Source organism: Buteo buteo, chromosome 4 (genome assembly GCF_964188355.1).
Source record: "Buteo buteo chromosome 4, bButBut1.hap1.1, whole genome shotgun sequence".
Lineage (NCBI taxonomy): Eukaryota > Metazoa > Chordata > Aves > Accipitriformes > Accipitridae > Buteo > Buteo buteo.
In genome coordinates this window covers 2,345,051-2,362,153 of record NC_134174.1, presented here as the reverse complement: position 1 = coordinate 2,362,153, position 17,103 = coordinate 2,345,051, and the positions used below count along the sequence as shown (strand labels likewise).

At 42.1% G+C, this 17,103-nt stretch overlaps 1 protein-coding gene across 1 annotated transcript in view; it reads left to right on the top strand.

Moving 5' to 3' along the window:
- Positions 1-17,103, top strand: part of EXOC4 (exocyst complex component 4) — a 404,410-nt gene that overhangs the window by 297,078 nt on the left and 90,229 nt on the right. The gene's annotated exons all lie outside the window — the stretch shown is intronic.

The window sequence follows — 17,103 nt, the reverse complement described above, 5'->3', positions numbered from 1 at the left end:
CCATGTCTAGCCATGACCTGGTTATATATCCGATGGGGAAAGACATGGACCTGCTCGAGTGGGTCCAGAGGAGGGCTGCGAAGATGTTCAGAGGGCTGGAGCACCTCTCCTATGAGGACAGGTTGAGAGAGTTGGGGTTGTTCAGCCTGGAGAAGGGAAGGCTCCAGGCAGACCTAGCAGCCTTCCAATACCTAAAGGGGGGCCTACAGGAAAGCTGGAGAGGGACTTTTTACAAGGGCATGTAGTGATAGGACAAGGGGTAATGGCTTTGAACTGAAAGAGAGTAGATTTAGATTAGATATTAGGAAGAAGTTCTTCACTGTGAGGGTGGTGAGACCCCTGGAGCAGGTTGCCCAGAAAGGTTGTGGATGCCCCATCCCTGGCAGTGTTCAAGGCCAGGTTGGATGGATCCTTGAGCAACCTGGTCTAGTGGAAGGTGTCCCTGCCCATGGCAGGGGGGTTGGAACTCGATGATATATCTTTCAGATCCCTTCCAACCCAAACCATTCTGTGTTTCTAGGTGCTATGACCCACAAAAGTTGTCTCAATGTTGAGTCTGTAACTACGATCTATTCCAGTGTCACTGTTAGTATAGTTTTTCCTCCTCTGATCTCTGTATGCAGGTATGTAGGTATACATGGGCTCTTACGTTTTGCTTGTGCCAGAAGGTATGTCTCTCTTGCTACATATGTCAAGCTAACGGCATCTTTGCATCTTGCCTGGCACGTGCCATTTTTAAAGCACCTTGTAGCCATCGTGATAAATTGTTACTGACTGTCTTAAACCACTATCATAGAAATTTATTTTCAAGATTTTCAATAATGTGTGCCTCTCTTAGAAGTTCTGGGGACACTTGCAAATCGTAGAGCCATGCAATCGGACTAAATACACGTGCCGAACTACCAGGAGGAGCAAAGATGAGGTCTGCTGCCTCCCAAATGCAGCGTGTTTGTGATTGATGTGATGCTGTTGCAGCGAGGCAGCTGTATTGCTTCCTCGGCCAGATAAGAGAGATTTGAGAGATTTGGCTTTGAAGTTAGAGTATTTATATGAGAAGTCTCTTCTGAAACAGCTTTTTTGAGCACTGATGCAGAGTAGCGATAATGGCAACAAGCACAGTTCACATCCCAACTACATGGGTAACAGGACAGTATGGAAGCCCACCCAAAAATTCTGAATTATATGTGTTGCATGGGACTGAAAGTTATGAACTGACGCTCAGCTCTGACTCTTGCTGTGATTTGGGTCAAGCTCTTTAAATCCTTTTAAATTATTCCCTCTCACCTATAAAATCATCTCTTCAGGGATGATTTTATATTTTCAAAGTTCTTAGGAGGTAGCACGCATCTCCCAAGGTTTATGTAGCTGCTTTCTATCTTAGTTTATAACTGTAAAACATCTGTATATTATAATTATATCTAATAATAGTCATAACTACTATTATTGTTATTATTTGGGGGAAATTGCTAGGATTTTTGCATGTATTTACAGTCACTAACACTATGCCTGTCTGGGTGCCGTGGGTATGGGACGGTTCTTTCAGAGGCAAAGCAAAATCAGATTCCAGCGGAGAGTTTTCAGAAGTCTTTAGAGGGAAACAGCTTCCTTAGAAGGGGGCCAGAAGTTTCTTTACATGGTTTAGAAAATCTCCAGGAGTTAAAATGATGTTTTGGAGCAGCGTAGCATCCCTGAACTATTTCCTTCCCAAGCTTTACAAGCCTTCTCAGAAACTCAGTTATCAAAACCAAAAAGTGGAAGAATACAACCCATTGTAAATAATTACTAACATAAACATTGTTTCAGCCTCAACGTTCACTGAGCACACACGAGGTAAGGTGAGAACAGGGCATTGCCCCAAGAGCACGTTGTGTCTGAATATCTCACATTGAGCTCTCTTGTGAGCTGAAGGTGGATTTGATGCTATTTGTCTTTTTTTTTCCCTTGGTGCTGCAAAAGTAGTGCCGATCAGATGTAAGGTGTAACAGTAAAAATGGAGCAGGAACGGTCATGAAACAAGAGCAGAGTATTGAAAACAACTTTAATGAGAGCAGAAGGGGGTTTGTAGATCAAGAACTCGGAATGCATTGGCTGAGCGGGAATGGCAGGAGCACAGCAGTGAGGGGCTCTGCCAGTAATTCCTCACCATTGCGAGTGCCTAGGAAAAAAGAAATATGCCAAATCCATGACACACAGAGAAGTCTTCCAAGACTTGATTTTCAGAACAGCGTTGAAAAGAACAAATTTTAGGGCAGTTTTGGCTTCCACAACAGGGAAAGTATCTGAAGATTGAAACAATGAGTTACAATAGAAAGCCAAATTCTACTTATTCATGGTCTGAGGAGTCTGTTGAAAATGTTATTTGAAGTTCATTTTGAGAGATCTGCAAATAAGTAGGTATATCCTGTGTTGTGTTTTGTATTGTTTGCCTTTCTTTTGTTTTCTCTTATGAGAATTAAAGTGAGTGAGAACCCAAACCCAGCCTGCGCAGGCGTCTGACCTTATTGAGAGCTGAAAATACTTTATGGTAATATTATCACACAAGCTTTGGAGCAGGACTGTGGAGGTTGTTAACCTTACAAATTTGTTTTGGATTCTTAATGCGATAATGTATTTTTGTGGATTGTGGCTTCATTTGTAGCTATGAAAATGCGTTCTATAATATCAATATATTTTCTTAAAGATCATTTGGGGTTGAAGAGTCAGAATGGCTTGGAATTTTCTCATCCAGTTCCTATAATTTGTTTGTCATGATGGATGGAAATCATTTTGAACTGGAATTATTCTTGGTCAAAATGTACATGGTCAGAAGGTCTGCCTGTTCCCGACATTATAGAAGGGTAATTTTGTGAAAGCGAAGAAAAATTGCTGCCTCTTTGAACCAAGTCATCCAAATAGCTCCCTAAAATAATTTTATTGATTTTACATTAAAAGAAAAAAAAGGCTATTTCTGCATTGACAGTGCTGGAGCCTGAAATCTTTGCCCTCATCACCTCATGGGTACGATAAAAATACAGCGTGTAGCGTGAACGAGCCTTGCGCCTCTCTCCTGGTGCTGTGTTACTTTTTCCTGCCTTATGTCATTCAGGGAGGGGTTCATGGTTCACCCATCCCACTCCTTGCTATCCTGAAGATCTTTCTGAAGCTTCTGCAGCAGGAGCCGGTGCTGTGATTTGAACATGACTCAAGAATTTATCAGTTCCCACTGCATAGGCTGATAATAGCTGCTTTTTGATAACTATCAGCACATGTTTGAACTGAATTAGCTTATAGATAAGAGGTTTTCTAGCATCCTATGCCATCATGTCCTCACAGATGAATCATCCATTTCTGTAAAGATTATGCTTTAAAAAAAAAAATTGTAGCTGCCCTTTGTAAATATTACATTTGACTGGGAGGATGGTCTTGTTTTCTATTCTTCCATCCTTAAATGTAGAATATTGTAAATCCTTTTCCTTTCAAGAGTGACTGAATAACCATGAAACTAATTTGTCTCAAAATTATTCTGCATTAAACTTCAGGCTGTAATTGTTTTAAATCAATACTAAATTAGGCTACAAGCAGCTCGACAGCTTCTTATAGCCTGTTCTTGTATGATTCATGTCGAGGTGATAAATCTTTCTGGCTAGGTGGTCACTACTTATACTGGCCTTAAAAATGTGTTGCCCTGTCTCCATCCAACAAAAAAGTGCATGTTGCTTCAACCTTCCCACTCTACAGCAGCAGCGTGGGATTTTTCCTTTAAAGCATCAGTGCGACCGTTGTTTCTTACAGCAGTATTGTGCAGATGATGGGCATGATGGTTTTCTGGCTGAAAATCCAGCGAAAAACTCCTTAAAAAGTCAGAGTGTGCAGCTGTTTGCAGGATAATGACTTGCTGGAGCTAATTATCCCATTGCCCGCACTGCTTATCCCACACACTAAGTCACTCACTTGTGACTTTCCAAGGAGACGTCATTGCTGGCTTTGGCATGTTTTCTTCCCGTCAAATTACTGGTTATTAAGAAGAAGAATGGTCACAGTGAGTGGCGTTTAAATGGTTCACCAGTAGTGATGGGTACATACTTTGATAGCAAGTAGATGTTATTAATTATTAGTGTAAACAAATTAGTTGTCTTTTCAGGCTGGCTTCCAACAATGAAAGTTCATTAAGGAGCGAGCATGGCTGATCAATTGAGTTTTTCCCATTCAAGGACAAGTGTGACTTTTGAGGCAGCACCTGTGGTTCTGGTCCTTTTTGTTGGGTTTTTTTTTTGCAATGGCATGATGTCTAAAACAGTATGAAGTGCTTTGCAGATGTTTTCATCTGTTGTGTGGTGTATCTGTTCCCATTGTACAACCAATATGTCAAGAGGTTAAGACCCACTGACTGAGTCTGTGTCAGAATTTCTAGCTGACTCTTCTTTTTCAGTTTGAAATGAGAGACAAAATTATCTCTCCGTGGGAGTCTGAATCTCCCTATTGCTTTCAATATTTCTTTAGATAATTTTTCCTCTGGGGGGAACATTTACTGTGGTTACTGCCTTTTGTGGAAGCTTTTACAAGGCTCCCGTGTAAGTCATCTGCAGATCTGTAAGTTCTCCACTGAGGCTGATTGTGGAGCTCTAAGTTACATAAAAGCAATTGCTAGCTTTAGGCAAACTGTTATGGCAGCGCTTCAATTTATTTTAAAAATCAAGTTTAACTTGCACATTCAGTAAAACCTAGGTAGGAGACAGTTTTATGTTGCATATGGACATACTGAAGCAGCACGCCTTGCAGGCAGAATTATTTTCTTCCTCTCCGGATCTGGAAAAGCAAAATGAGGTTGCACAAACCATCCCACAGATGTGACTCACATTTGACTTGAAGGAAACAGTTGCATGTTTGAGGTCTCTGTAGCCTATTAATTCCTGCAGTTGCTGGGTATCTCTTCCATAGGTGGGTGCAATCCTGCATTAGAGTCGGCCAGATTCTGTATAACCCTTGTTTGTTCAGCACTGAATCCAGGTTAATATTCCCCGTCTCTCATGACCTGAGGCTCAGCACGAAGCTGGGCTCGGCCATGTATGTGGTTTTCTATCTAGAACATGTGAGAACCGCTCTCCTATTTAAGCAAACTTTTTGCAAGCTGGTAAAATCGCAGCTGCTCTACCGGGAACATGCTCTATTAGAAATTAGCACCACAGAGGAAAGTAAAAGCCTAAGTCTTGATTGAAGGAGGTGAGAGTTGGGTGCAAAATGTCTTTGATCATGGTCCTACCTGAGACCACCAGCTTGTTTTGTTCACCTCAACAAGTATCTGTCGTATGACCAGAATTTTTGACTGGTACCAATGCAGGTTGGATTTGAACTTCGTAAGTGATGGGTTACTGTTATTTTCAGGTCTTTAATAAGCATTTTTTGAATATTTACATACCCAGTATCATAGTATCGTAATTACATTAGTTGAAAGGGACCTCTGGAAGTTGGTCTCATCTGCCTGAAGCTCTGGCCCAGAATCGAAGTCTGGCCAACACCAGATCAGGTCAGTCATGGCTTTGTCTCAGTGGGTCTTGAAAACTTCCAGAGATGGAGATCCTCTGGGCAATGGTTCTGCACTGCTCTCCTGCTGGAGAGCTTCTTCATAGCCACAATTTTTGGCTGCTGCTCCTTATTATGTCACATGTATGAGATATGGAACAGACCAGGAGTCTTCATTTAAATCATGTATTATTTTTACTTCTGGAAATGTGAAGCCTACACACAGTGCAGCTCTTGCATCTGTGTAAGGCACCTTAGGTGTGAAGCAGAATAACTAATCCATGGCCTTCACACTTCTACCTGTGATTGCATCTTGTTAAGGCTGATCTCTGTTTTAAGTTAGTCTGGTGTTATTAAAATATACCTCCCTAGGGTCAGTCTAGCCATAATGGTCTTGACAGTACTAGAGATGCAAGTGTGTATGGAGGGTTTGTATCAATGAGTCTAATCAAAAGATGTTATGGGCAAAACCGACCAGTTAATAAAAAGAGATCACCCGGTCTTGTATCTCTTAGCAATTACATTGTGCTTTTGGTTAGTGAATCTTAAATTTTTTTTTCAAGAATTTAATTTAGTTGGTAAAACTTGCTATTGAAAGACTGCCTTTCTAACACAGCTGTATCTCTCAATCTGTGTCTTTGTAGTGCATCAGCCCATGTCATTCCTACAGTCCAAGAGCTAATACTTCAGGGTGAATTCACATCATTAACTTTGCTTGCTCAGGGTTGTGTCTGCTGGGTTATTTTAGATGACCTGAGCCAGGAAAGCTCTGTTTTCAACCTTAAGTTCCAGGTTTGAGCAAAAATGATGACCATTGCTCTGAACATCCTTGGGAACCAGCAGCTTCAGGTTGGAAAAGCACAACCTCCAGAGCTGCTGGTGCTGGGAAACCTGGCTGGAATGGGGTCAAACACTGTGTTTTCAGGGTGGGTTGGAGGGCGCAGACGGACTGCTGTCTTTTTTGATCTTTCTGCAGCAGGATTTTTTGGTAGACAAGCAGGAGAGAAGTAATGGTTTCTGACATATCTGCTGACAGGGACTGCACTGCATTAGCACTCTGTCAATCCCATCTTCTAAGAGGTGCCTTTTTTGAGACCTGTTTGACTTTACTGGCTATCAAAGGCATCCTCAGTTTTTGGCCTCCATGGGAAGAGCAGCAGGCAGTCAAGGAAGAGGCGGATAGCTGCATGGCCAACACAAATCCATGGGGATCGGCTGCTCTAAGGGAGCAGAAGGTGCGTTAAACCCCCGAGGTCACCCTGGGAGCTGGAACGGGTGCGAGGAGAGGTTGACTTTGCCTCTGTGAATTTTTTTGTCTCTCTCTGTTTTTTCTGGTCATTAGTCTGATAAGTGGGACTCAAGCCAAAGTGGAAAGAGAAACATACTCCAATTCTTGCATGCTGGAGCTGGCATGGAAAAAAAAGAAAAAAAAATTTAGAAAAAAGAGAGAAATAAAAAGTAGCTGTCACTGTCTTCTTGGCCTTGAAGATTGACATCTCACTAGCAGGTCCTGTCTGTGTCATTGCAATTCCCTGTACAGCTCCTGGATTAATCCTCTCTCCATGGACACAGTATCTATTGAGCTGGTAGGGCTTTTATCCCCTTTCTTCTGCTCCTGAATTAATATGGGGTTTTACAGTGGTGGGAGAAACTACATGCATAGTCTGCTTCATTCTTTCCCATTCTTTTTGATAGGATTTTTTTTTAAAATCCTGCAATCGTCATGCATGCAACGATTTCTGGCTTGGCTAGAAGTCAACAGGAGTGTGCAACAATTCACGGAGGGAGGCTGTGGGAGATGCACCAGCATGGTGCTGGGAATGCCTCCGGGACGCTGAGCACATCAGCTCCTGCTGACATCGGTGAGATGCAGAGGAGCATCCATATCTTGCAGGATTAACCCTTTTAAGGGACCTTTGCTGTCATGGCATTTACAGTGTTCATCCTCACCCTGGACTTTGCAGCTGTTTTTCAGTGGCAGTTTGAGTAATTGCTAGACTGGTAAAACCACTAAAACTTCCTTGTAAGTTATTTTATTTTTATTTTTTTCTTCTTGCGGTCATGTTTTTTTCAGAAGTTGGGAGTAAACCACATGTATCTGCCCCAGCCTCAGTCACAGGCCTTGATTGATCATTTTAATTACCAAAACAGCCCAGACAGGCTCTTTCAGCAGTAGTATTGTGCTCATAAATCCTCATTTTGCCTCACATGGCTGAGCCCACATGGCTGGTGTCAGAAACAGCCCCTCTTATCTTTCTGTCCAGAGGAGAAGCCATTTAGCTTGGCCACCCTTCTGTTTGTTTAAAGCTTGAGCTGCACATTTCTCATTTGCAACCTCATTAAGCGTACAGCATCCGTGCAGGAGAGCACGCCTCTGGGATGCGGAGGCAGAGCCGGCCTTCTCGTTAACCCAAGGGTGCTTCCAAAAAGTAAGCGTGAAGCCTCAGATACAGCTACCGGAGAAGCGACGCTTCACCCAGCTTTCCTCTTTCCCTCCAGCTGCCTTTTTTCCGCGGTGTTTTTTCAATTTTAAACCAGTGTTTTGACTTCGCTGAGGTTGTTCCTGTGATGGATGACCATAGCCGCAGTGTCCAGGAGGCTCTTAGCATCCACTTGTGAGTACCGACAAAGGCAAAGTCTGATGAACTTCATTTAAAGGAGATCCGTATCACTCCATCACCAACAGCCCTCCAGGAGTTTCTTTCATAACCGTCTTTTCACTAAGAAAGTTTAATTACTTGCTTTTTCAAAACACAGCAGTGGTAGAGTTTGGAGTCTTGGTTTGGCTTTTTTTGACGCTCTACACCCGTTAGCTGAAGGTTGTATCTTTCTATCACAACAGCGCAGATATTTTTTCCCTTTCCTCTGCTTGGTTTGCTTCATGAATCCTGAATCCAGCCTGTAACACAATCTCATGCAACACACTTTATAGATGGCTTCAAGAGAAGAAACTTCCCTGTGTTCTTGCCAGGCTCATTGAAAGTCACATTCTTTTTTTTTTTTTTTCCTTGCATTTGAAGCCTGGGCCCATTTCATTTAGGAAGAATAACTCTAATTTCTAGTTTTTGAAATGTTTTCCTAATCAGAAGTGCTATATGAGAAGAGCCATCGCATTTTAAATAATTGATGGCTACTTTATTGAGTTGTCAGCACTAATTCATCCTTCTTTTGAAGTGCTTGGATGTTCAAAGGAGTAATCTTTTTACAACGTGCTCATTTTTTGAAGAAAAGTTCATTTTTATAATTACTTTTTTTTTTTCCACTGCGGAATGTAATTGTAGCTGTGCGGCGAGGGGGAGGGATGAAGTACCTTCCAGCTCACACAGGCTCTAAAATGCCTTTATTACTACTTTTGCTGCTAATTTCACTGCCTCCCTCCTTTTGCAGAGGTTTAATTATACCTGTTTTAAAAGCGCATTTTGAAATATGACACCTAGTTCTCATAGAGAACAAAAGAGAGATTAATCTATTGTTAAAAGGAAAGGTAAAGAAGCTCTTTTTTTTTTTTTTTTTTGTCAGGGCTGTCCCTCCCTGACAAGCAGCATTCAGTGGGAGGATTGCAGAGAAGTAGCTGTGATTTTGAAGGAGGGGACTTGTCAACAGATTTAAAAAATGAAAAACAGATTCAGAGATGCTACAATCAGAGTATTCCTTCTTGCACGGTGGGTTTTCCCTCCTCCTCTCTGCTGGCAGAGAGAAAGGTTCTTGCTAGAGTGTATAAACTTTGCTAGCAGTTTAAAGGTTAATAGCACTCTAATTTACATCTGAAAGAATTGAGAGAAGGCAGTAAATTAAGAGTTTCCCCTTTTGGTACTAATCTGTAAATAGACCCTTTCCATTTCAATAAAATAAAATAAAATAATAGTTCCACTCACGCACACAAAGCTGTCATAATGGTAATTTTTTTGCATATGATCTGCATTTGTGCTGTGATTTTTACTTACGTGAACTTCACCGTACAGAGGGTAAAAGCTTTTCCCTTGCATCACCCATGCGCCAGCACCGTAAGCTTGGCAGGGTACCAGGTTCTGCAGCCCCAGTTCTGGTCATTATGGGCCTGATCCAGGACTCGCTGCGGGATTTAAACCGTTGGGATGGACTCTTTAATTAAAGTATTCGGGGACCTTGTGTGTCTCTGTAAAGTAAACTGATCCATAGAGTGAAAATAGAGTAAAATGATACAACTTTACAGGAGAGCCCTGCCCCAGGCTGTGTTCCATTTTAATTATTTAGGTGCTGATTATAGCTGCTGGAAAAGGTAAAGACGAGAGAATTGAAAAGCATTGAATTTGTGAAGATGGTATCCTAGATTCCGATCTCGGCTGACCTTGAAGTCTATGGAGTTACACCAGATTTCTTCCAGTGTGAGTGAGATGAGATCTATCCCATTAGCTCTAAATAATGCCTGTAGTCAGTCATTTTAAACATTAAAGCACAGAAAAAGAGCTGGTCATTCAGCTGCATCTGACTCCTGCTTGCATAAATAGCATCAGCCTCAATAACCTCTTGAGTCGCATACAATTAAAAGAAAAACAAGCTTGGAAATGAAGCAAACCAAACATTCAAGCCTCCAAGGGAGCTCCAAGGCACTTCTAGCAGAAGGCACTGAGATTTCTCTGCTTAACTATATTTTTTCTCATTTAAGGGTGGTGTCAGAAACTATATTAAAGGCAGGCTGGTGGCAGGTTGAACACCCCTCTTTGGTATTAACGTGGCATTTTGTTTTTAATTCCTGCTCTGTTGTTTTTCCATGGCACCTTACTGGCCACAAAATGAAAAAAATTTATTAATCTCTCTTCTTGTAGTTAGAGACTTCAAAATAGTGAAGATGACCCATTTACCTAGAAGTATTAACTGCAAAAATGTACACGAGCTGGTGCCTTAAAGCTCTCATCCAGGTGCTAGTCTAATCATTGATCTGAAAATAAAACTATGTGTTTTGGGTGTTCCGAGAGTTACTTGAAGAACTGCTTCCCATCTTCTAAGTAGAAACACTTTGGCTTTGCTGTTTGTGTTGCTGCTGATACAATAGAGCGTGGTCTGCAAACTGTCAGGGTGCCGGTGGGTGATGTAGGAAAATGGTGCTGTGGTGTAATGGCTGCACTTCCAGACTTGTAGGGAGGGAGGTTTGGAAGAAATGTTTGGAGAAGTCCGTTCCCAGATTGGCACAGGTGATCTCATTGTAGAGACCCTCTCGAAACAAAGCTGCATCCGAAAGGTGGCTCTTCTCCTCTTGCTTGGTTCTCCATTTAAAGCCTTTTTTCTCATTCCCAGGTTAAAGGTAGTAGCCAACGTTGACCATTTATGTTGCTCCTTGGACTCCTGCTGGGTTAAAAGCAAAGTTTTGACTTTCAGATTCATTCCTTTTAATATTGCTTGGTTTGGGGGGATTTGTGTTTGATTCCTAGTTCTTCCTGCTGAATTTGCGTACAAGATGTGCTTGTTTTCTGGTTTGTAAAGCCAATCACAACCTGCAGCAGCCTGCATAGGAGCAGCCAGAACATGCTCCAGGTTTCATGTCTAGCGCTCAGTCTGAACTCTAGGAAGAACAGCAAAGCAAATAGTAGTAATCGTAGTCATAGTCGTAGTAATAATAACAACAACAACAATAATTAATAGTATAATAAGTATTGTTGCTGTTGTTGTTGTTATTTCTTACATTGGTGGGGCTTTGGGAGTAGCCACATGCTTTAGAAAGGCAAATTTTCTTGATTTTGCAAATAGAAGAGGTTATACCGCAACAGAGGTGTGGGTGTTGTGTGGGCTCCTCAAAGAGTTAACAAAAGGGCTATCAAAGAGTGACCAACAGCCCCTGGCTTCCTAATTATCATTGCTGCTTCAAATCAGTGGACCACACTACGTTTAAGAAATGTCCCTGCTCAGAGTAACATCAAATGGTTCTGGCCATGATGACGCTTTTTAGCCCTTCCTATGAACCATCTGCCAATGACCACCGGGAGGGACAAGGAGTGGGACTTACAGCAGTCGCCGTGCCACAAAGCAGAGACTGTAGTCTGAACTATCCAAAAAAAAAAAAACCCCAAAAAAAGAGAGGAAAAGAGCAAAGAGGTTAAGATTAAGCAGTTGATGCTCTGAAAATAAGAACCTGCTGTTACATCGGGAATATCCATGACAAATGGACTCGGGCAAGCAGGATCTACCCACTGTTGAGTGTAAACCAACAAATAGCTGGAGGGTGTCAGGGCTTGCTGGGTCTTTTAGATTCTTAAAAATGATTTGGCAACACGTGCATGGTTTGTCAAGCGAACAAAATCTCATTTAATTGAAATGAATTGCCTGTGTGTATATAAATGCATATTGAAGTTTCTGTATCGCGGCCTCAAACCGGTAATACGGGCTGAGCATCTCTTAATTGCATTCGGCGTTGCATTTCACAGCTGGGCTGAAGAGCAGCCAGAAAAGCTGCTTTCCATCAAGTCAGGTTTCAAGTGAGGGGGAACAAGTCCTCCTGCTAATTTTTACATTTATAATTCACCCGGACCATAGGACTGGAGATACAAAGAGCTGGTTGAAGTTTTGAATAGGAGAAAAAGACTTGTCAAATCAAAATGTTGATTTGACAGTGAGCTAATGCAAAGAGTTCAACCCAGGTGTTCTGTGCTCAGGCAGGTATGTTTGGGTGTCTGGAAAGATGTGAGCTTTACAAATAAATTCCATTTTTGATATAATGTGAATAAGGGCTCTTGAACATTAAACAAACCAAGCCTTGAAAAGAAAGCGGCATTTAACAGCACCTTCACTTTTGTTTTGCTGAACATTGATTGGTCTTAGCCTGACATGTTTTTATAACCTTTAAAAAAAAAGAAAGAAATTACCCTAATGGAGCCAAGAAAGCAGAATCCCTTGATAATCTGCAGCTAAGTTACTGCTCCATCTACTTTATACATGAATCAGAAAGGAAATGTTTTGGGAAGGCCTCAGAAGCCTTCCAAAAATGGTCTGAAATACAGATATCTATATATTTTATCTATTTATTTATTTATGCTAGCTTGAGCCCCAAGGCACTGAGCCGTGAACGGTGAAGGAAGGAAGAGGGGAAATGTGTGCTGACGGTATCAGCAGGTTGTCGTTGGACTAGACGTGACGGTTTGAACCACCTGGAGATCTTCTTGTCCAAATATTCGGTAGTGGGCTGGTTTGAGCCACTCGCACTTCGGTACAATGTGCCTTTCCCCCAGCCTGTTCCCTCAGACTCCTCTTTTGGTATTTTTACATGTGTATCAGCCTGGCTTTTTTCTTGTAAAGTGCATTTCCACTCTGTATCATTTGGCACTGATCGATATTTAGGTAATGAGAGAGGTTGTTTTCCCTCTGATGAGGAAAACTATTTTAAATATTTTTCTTCTAATAGGTTAGCAAGCGTTGAAATTGATCTAATGAAATAATGACAGGAGAGTATCTCCCTGTGAGTTGACTGCGGCGGTGAAAAACATGCTTCTTGACAGGCTTCAGGTTTTTCTTCTAGGTTTATTCCCTTACACTTGCTCTTTTGCTCTGCTCTTAAGAATCAAACAGCTCTTGAAGGTGTAGAGTGGCCTCAAGGAAATACTCTTTAAGACCAGTCTATCTCCGCTACCCGGTACCATCTACACCAACCTCAGCTACCAGTACCAGATCTGTACTTGACCGCTTGCTTTTGCAGGAGATGGTACACATCATTACCTCCTCCCTTCCCCTTTTCCTTCCCTAAACCCCCAGTGACTGGTTATAACTTGTAGCCATGACGTCATTTAAGGTTATTTATAGATTATTCCTTACTTGCCTTCTCTAGTTGCATCATTTCTTGTAGGTATGGTGGTGGCACAAGGCTTCAAGAAAGATTTGAATGAATGTGGGGATGACCCGACTGGCGAGTGAAGGGTTTTCCACATATGAGAAATCATAAAAATCCTGAAATAATTGTACTGGAGATAGATAAATGACACGTTCAAGATTAGTGTTGATACCAGAGGAGGACACAACACAAAAGCAGGCAGCAGCATGGTCGCTGGGAGGGCGCAGAGCATGTCTGGCTGACAAAGCTGTCCAGTTCCCATCCCTACCGTTGATTTATTTTGTGTATTCACAAACTCAGCTCCGGGTCCAGGTTGTGAGATAACCCTTTCTCTTTTTGTGCTGGACCCTGGAGGAATAGAAGGGAACTTGGGAAACAGCCGGTCGGAAAGTTCATGGCAGCACAAGCAAGGAGCAGGTATTTACAGAGCAGCTTGACAGCTGAGGTTGTTGTACAAGCTCAGGTCAAAATCAGCTTGTCTGGGGTTGGTTTTTTTACACCGGATTGAAGGTGCTGACTTTGGGTTGCATATGTTGCTAGCAAAAAGGGGCTGATGTTATTTTGGTTGATATTCTGACTGGTTTCGTGGAGCAGGTCAGTGTAGACAAGGTCTAATGCAGAAAAAGGAAAAGTTGTGGCAGAATTTTGTGGATCTGTCCTTCAGACTTCACTTTTGGAGATTGACATGCAGAGGCAATGGGGAGGAATAGAGGAAAATTTCCAGAGGCAGGAGTGGAGAAGGGCAGTATTTGGGAGCTGACAGCCTTCTGCAGGTGGACTGTCAGTGAGAACCAGAACCAGAATCCTCTCCAGAATGTGCCGTTAGCTGTCCAAGGCCCCTTCCCTGCCTCATCTCCCACTTCACTGAACACGTCAGACAATGGTAACTCCACAACTGCTTGCTGGACCCATATTCTTGCAATAATTAAACTTAAAGGTCATTTATTATGAGAGTTAGTTCATGACCCCAAATTATTTTTTCATTTAATTGCATAATAAAGCAGGAGCGGTCCATTTTCAAGCACCTTTATCATGGTAAAAATAGCAGTCAAGTCGCAATTTAAAGTATTTTTCACTTTTGTGGTCTGTTCTTTTCAATCAGATAACTGTCTATATCTGCTCTCTCTTAGCTTTCCCATTGGTTTAGGATCACATGAAGTCTCCAGCATCCTCCCTGGTTTATTTTTTGTGTATCAAGGTCTTAGGAAAGGAAAATGAAAATAGAAGGAACAGAGAAAACTTGAATACTGTAATTGCTTTTTCAATCAATTTTAGACTCCTGCTGTAGGAACAAAATGCAATAGCATTTAAAAATATGTTTATGTTTCCAATTTATTGCAGGAAAATGCTCGAATCTCTTTTCTGTTGTCTTCTAACGTAGATATCCTTGGTGCAGCAAATTATTAAATGGATGGTGGGAATATTTAGGTAAGGCTGGTGGAAACTGGTCAATAAAAGCATGCTTTCTGCTGACCGCTTTGGGACCTTTTGTGTATTTTGCTGTAAATGGATTAGCACCATTTTTCTTGGATGACTTTTATAAATTGGTTCTGGGCGAGAGATGCGGGGTCACAATACGGGGTGAAACCCTCACTTTCTTTATTCAGAGTTTACTCCACAATCGCTCACTGTATTTTCCTTAGCTAAGGAGGTCTGCGAAGGCAAACATCAGGATTTGTCCCGTTTCCAGCATTCAAAAACATCTTTGTTTCTCACCAGCATCGGGAAATGGGAAGGAACACGTGTATCGGTGGTGGCCACAGGGCTACGCAGTTCCTGGAACGGAGAGGAGAGGCTTAAAGATCATGGTTTCAGGTTAGGGGAGAGAGGAGAAGGGACCGTGTATTTGTATAAGTGCCTGATTGCAGCCCAGTTCATGATGTTGCCATTTGAGTCTTCCCTATGATAAGGAAATTTCAGGCATGGCTCAAAAAAACCTTTATGTTGAAGGTTTCCCAAAAAAAGAGTTTTTAAGCAAAAATAAATCTTCTAGTGCCATAAGTGTCATCTGCTTTTAGGGGGCTATTAAGTTACAGTTCTAAAAACCCATCAGGAGAGTGTGCTGGGGGCACTTGGGGCTGGTGGCTGGTACCCTCCTAGGGAAGATGCAGTGCTTCAACTCCAAACTGATGTATATTGGGACAGCTTAAGGCTCAAATGATTGAAGGTCTGTAGCTCAGGACTAAGGCGTGTTGGCAGAGAAAGGCGAATGAGTCTGGTAGCGCATGCCAAGCAAAGGTTTGTGCAAAGCACATCTATAAGTAATATTTTCATGAGCACTTGCATCCACATTCATTTAACGCAGGGATAATGAGATTTCTATGTCTTCTATACATCCTTCACATTTACGTCAAACATGTCAGCAAAAGAAGATTGAATGCATTGTAGTTAATCTACATTTTGGGTAACCACAGAATTGCAAAGGTGGGTTTTCAGAAATGTGTCATTCAGAGCGATTATTATTTAATATGTTTAGTAACACGTCGATGAAATTTAGGTGCAGCTGTTAGAAAACACTTACTTTATGAAACTGTTGATGTTGGGTTTGTGTGAGATGAGGTAATGTTTTGTTTCAGTTCTTCTGATTTTATTAGAAACAAACTACTTTTAAAAAGCATCTGATGTGGGTTCTGTTTGCATTTCCCAAGAGTGTTTGTTGCTCTGCTGTGTGGTTTAAATAATGTAACAGAAGGAGCCGTCAGGAATTCTCACTGGGGGTAGGATAACTGCTCATCCCCAAGGGAGACCCAATATCGCCCAAGGAGTCTCCAGAGCTGAATTAAGTGTTTTCAGGAGGACTTTGGGGGACACAAAAACATGTTCTGGCTTCTTGGAGCAGCTAAGGCATCACTGAGAAGCTGGCTGAGAGCCCGGCCAGTGCAGGACTGTGCCCTGGTAATGAAATCACCAACCCGCCTGCCTGGCGCCATGACCCCCACTGACGTGGGGTAATGAGAAAGATTAAAAAAAATCTGGCAAGCTGTAATTCTATCATATTGATGCTTATGAGCTTTTTTCTCCTTTTTTTCTTCATCTTATAGAAAGCCTACTTGACCAGGGGTGTTTCCCGCAGCTGTGATGCCTACCCAATATAATCTCAATGCAGCAGAGCTTCCTTGTGGTTTTTTTCACATTTTCTGTCATACTGTTGTACGTTATTCGGGAAAAAATGTGCTTTATAACCTCTTATATTACTTGCTCTGAATTTTAAAATTCAGTATGACATGACAGTGCAGATTGGGCCAGTATCTTCTGAAAGCTCTAATAAACATGTGGCAGCAAATTAAAATTACATGGCTGAACGAGTTGCTGCCCCCAGCCATCTGCCCTGTCCCTTCGATGGTTGTTGCTGGAAAGGTGAGGATATCTGATCCACTTGTGAATCAGTTGCTGAAAACCTCTAGTTTTCATTGTATTTTCATGCAGACATACCCTGATCTTGTTTTACCTTAAAATATGATGCAGACTGCTGTGAAGGTTTGGGAGCAGATTCCCTCACAGGTAGGTGAGGTATCCTTATATCGTGATACTGAGTGGAGTGCAGGAGATGGCTTGGCCATCTGATTTTAATCCATCATCTCATCTCTCGGAGTCCCTGAAGATTTTGAGATGTGCACTCCCACGTGCCGTCGGTGGGAGCAGCACACTTGGCTCCTCGGAAAAGCGGCGCTGTCACATATCCCATGTTGAAGGGTGTCAGATTCGTGTCCTCCTGCTCGCTCCTCTTCAGCCCCTGAACTTTGAAGAGATGATTTTTTAATCTGGCCCCATGGCTTAGACAACAGGCATATTTGTGTGGCAAACGTGGT